Below are 4,264 nucleotides of genomic sequence, written 5' to 3'. Positions count from 1 at the left end.
TAACTAAACTAATATTCTCAGTTTTGGTGAAAATGTACTTCTGCACAAGTAAGCCATATGTAATAGTGCAGGGCTGGATGACTGTCACTTTTTATATAAAAGACCTCAATGAACACAAGTCCTCTCTGAAGCGAGAAATATCCTGGCACAGAGTTCAAGAGATTTCCTGCTTCCAGACACTGTAGTTGTGAAGGCAGAATGGTCCATGTATGAAATGATAGATTATAAAAGCAGTGCAAGAAGGACTTGGGCTGGGCTGTTACTTGTGTATGTACAAGTGAGAACAGTAAGCCGTCAGAAATTGTAACCTTTCCTGTACCCATCTGTCTGTCCATTTCTCCATTTCACTTTATGCAGCTTCCATGAAAAAATAGAAAAGATAATCACCCATTTTCTTATGCTAGAAAAAACCCCACCACCTCACTTCAGGCATCAGGCATGCACATAAACCAGATTAGGTTGGTGAAAGCATCCTGCATAGTTTTCACTATGAACCATCTTCTTATCTTTTGAACATTCAGTATGCCTGGTATCGAAATTGAACAGTGAAAATCTCTTCTAAGCCATTTATCAGATTTTTTCTCCACACGCCTTTGTCAATTAAGATTTCCCTGGCGATTTCCAAGTCTCATCAGAAGATTTTATAAAGAAGAAAGTTAGACTGACATGAAGATGTTTAAGACGTCCTGCTTACAGGGTCATCTATGCTACCAATGACTGGCAGCATACCCAGAATAGCAGTCTTCTGAGACAGCTTCAGAGTTTATTTTTCACAGCCACTGTGAAATGAGACAGAAGGAGACGGAGGAAGAGGCTTTAAATGCACAAAGGTTAAAATATGTTTAGGATGCAAAAGTGCTAGCCTGCTGAATGAAAAATGTCCAGATGAGCATTAAAACACCTTAAACCCATGGGGCATTTCCAGGATCATTGAATCACTATTAGGTGATGGTTGTCCAGCAATTATTTTATAAGTAATGACATCTCTGAGAATACTAACTTGTAGAGAGTGACCTTGTACTCATTGATTATGAGTTGGTTCAGTATAAATTTAGCATAAGGATAAACAAAAGCAGCCTTATAGTTATGGGTCTCTCTTTCAAACTGTGACACATCAAGGCTGGCTCCATACTAATACATCCAGCAGGGCCTGGCATGTTCCCAGGAACCAGACTCATCATCTATCCCATTAAACTGCTACAGCAGTCCCTGGCGCGCTGTTGGCTGGTGCCAACCAGGCATGCTCCCAGACAACTCCCAGGGACAGTTTAGGGATGGGAATGTCCCAGTGATCATTCCCATTCTGCGTTTTGTATGCCGTCGCAACATTTTGGCATCTAGGAAAGTTTGCTGTAATAGACGGAGGCTATTGCATGCTCGTTAGCTTAAGTGCACAGGAATATTTTGGGGCATTTAGTTTAGCAGTGTGGATGTCACCTGTGGGAACTAATTAGAGTTGGAGGAGTGCAGAGTCTTGAATTTGGAGGAGACCGGGAGATTTCTTTGGGCAAAGAAGTTACACTTGGCAGAGGTTTTTATTAAAAGCCTTTGCTCCAGTCCCCACTGGTAGCATACTCGCATTAGGAAAGCCATCTGAAATAAGTGAAGAGATTACCAGAAATACCTAAAGTAATAGGACTGGTTACCTGAAGAAGCTTTAAGAGAGGTCAGAAAGAGTAAGAACAGTTTAAGAAAAATCAACCTGCAGTAGATTTTCCAAAAGCTATTAAACACCAAATTTTTTTCCCATACATAAATACATGAATACTGAACATGAAAATGTGGAATTGGTGATTAATGATGGTTTAGTTGTAACTCAAAACATCAATGTAACTCAAAAAGTCAATGTATATTTTGGTTCAGTTTTGACAAGGAAGTCTGGTGAATAAATTGCAGGAGGTTTCTTCCATACAGCAAAGGAGCTGTGAGGTAGCCAGGAATGTGGATGAAGGAGATGGCATTACCTAAGGAAATTTTACACTTGAAGAGGAAGTCCAAAATTGTATTTTTCAAAGATCAGTATTAGAATCAGTTCTGTTTTAATAGACAAATAATGACCCTGACACAAGGAGCAGAAAAGTCCTGGTGAAATTAACTTGATGATGCAAAGTTAAGAAAAAAATGAAGATGAAACAGGGAAAGAACTGGATGTGCTTGAGGACTGGAGTTATAGAAATAAGTCTGAATAGCACAAAATGAAAGGCACTTAAGGCACTTAGAAGGAAGATCTAGGACAACAGCAGATCAAAGGGGGACCCATTGTTTTGCTTCCAATGCCAGCTGACAGTGAATGCCCCATAAAGAGCGAAGATTACACGTACAGACTGTTTCGCTAGGATACTCCTGTGGCCTCCAGCAGTTTGTGGGTCAGGGACTCCCTTAGAAACAGATGATATCTTTGCATTTCATATCCTTTCCAGCAATTTATCTAATCTCTTTGACTTCATCTAAACTTTGGCAACCATAATATCCTTGGCAGGAATTGTCATGGTTTAACTAAGCATTGCATAAAGAATCACCTTTTTTTTTTTCCTTAAGCCTGTTGCCTGTTAATTTCCTTTGTTGCCTCCTTGTTCTTATACTATAAAACGTAGTTAGCAGTTGCTCATTAATTCCTTCTCTGAACTGAGAGGCTCATAAGATATCATATGAGAGAAAACTCCAAAAATTGAGCTTCTTTCACATAACGAAATGAAAACTGAGGCAGTATGTGACTGCTGTTTAGAAATACAAGGGGGAGAAGAGCTTCCTCCCAAGAGGGAGAAAAGCTGCTTACTTATAAAAAACAATGTTGGCACCAGAACAAGTGGAGAAAATTGGCAAGGCATAAATTTAGGGTGGCTTGTGAACATTTCTAATTTCAGAGCAGCAGATCCTCTTGACAGTCAAGTCAGAGGGCTGTGCCCTGCACAGACAGTGCATGGGCCAGCGTGGTTACGGAACAGCCGTTTTTGCAGTAAACAACCTCTCAGAGGACCACGGGTTCCTCATTTACAGAAGATCACCTCACGCAAGGGTTCAAGAGCTCAAATACATGCTTTTGGATCACCCTACTAGCAAAAGCATGAAAATGCGTTGTTATGTATGAAAGCTGGTGATTGGGATTCAGCAACCCAGAAGGTCCCTTTCCACTGTACGCTCCTACATGGTCTGGCTGCAGAGATGCTCTTTCTTCTCATCCAGATTCACAGTCCTGTGTGGTCTCCTGGGTTTAGGTGTCTATGTCAGCCATTTTGCAAAAAGACAAAAATGCACATAGTGCCCTTCTATCCCGTAGCTCTGTGATTAGAAGAGATTTAATTAAAATTAAAAAAAAAGAAAAAATAAACACAAACAAACAAATGCCCCCCCAAAAAAAAACAAAATCCAAAAAAAACCCCAAGCACTTGCTTTGAATACAGGGAACCTTGGTTTCATCCCTTCTGTTGTGCAAAAAAGTTTATGAAAAATTGCTTCTCCATCCTGCAGGTGAAACTGTCATCACTAGAGCTGGTGGGTATTTTCAGAGACAAAACGTCTCCTGGAAAACCAGCTCCTTTTTGCAAGAAACAGCTAAACAGCCACTGGATAGGATTGGTGCAGGAGGGTTAGTGACTTACACTGAAGAGAAGCCAGACCCACTCCTGTTCCAGTGGCTCTAAGGACAGGACAGAAAACTCTCATGTAGTCACCAAAAGAAGAACTGGAACCCAAGTCTGCCTCTCATATGAGCATCTTGTAGAGTCAAGCTTCAGCTTTTCCTCAATTGGGTTTGTCCAACAGAGAGTTAAGTACACCACAAGAGCTAGAGCAGCTGCATTGGGGGCAAATATCCTGTCAATTTGGATTATTCTCTGTTTTGCTCTGGGGCTCTGATCCTTTCATTGCCCAACCACATACACATTTGTTTGTTTCTGATTTCTGTCTGGGACAAGCCAGAGAGCTCCCTCTGAGAGAAAACATAGGCATTGTTCAAAACATAGCTTGGATCCATGGTTTATTCCTGACAGACAGTGTAGGTGCAGCGTGACTGAATTTTGCTCAGTATTTAGTTGGTGGCTTTAAAGATTTTAAATGTGGATCAGGCCTTGATTCCTAATACAGGCTGCCAAGATGGGATAAGCGTGCACCAAAGTGCTAGACTTATGTAGAAGGCATAATCTAATAAAGGGTTCCCCCAGGGGAGAGAGGAACATAATTCAGGTCTCTGGCTGTCTACATGAGGGGATGAAACTACGCTGGCATTGCCTGTGTTTCTTAAGCAGCTGGACATGGTGATGATAAC

This window comes from Nipponia nippon, unplaced genomic scaffold (assembly GCF_047370975.1).
Source record: "Nipponia nippon isolate SJK-2023a ecotype South Korea unplaced genomic scaffold, ASM4737097v1 scaffold_6, whole genome shotgun sequence".
NCBI classification, from domain to species: domain Eukaryota; kingdom Metazoa; phylum Chordata; class Aves; order Pelecaniformes; family Threskiornithidae; genus Nipponia; species Nipponia nippon.
The sequence above is the reverse complement of the archived record's forward strand: the minus strand, read 5'-3'. Positions refer to the sequence as shown.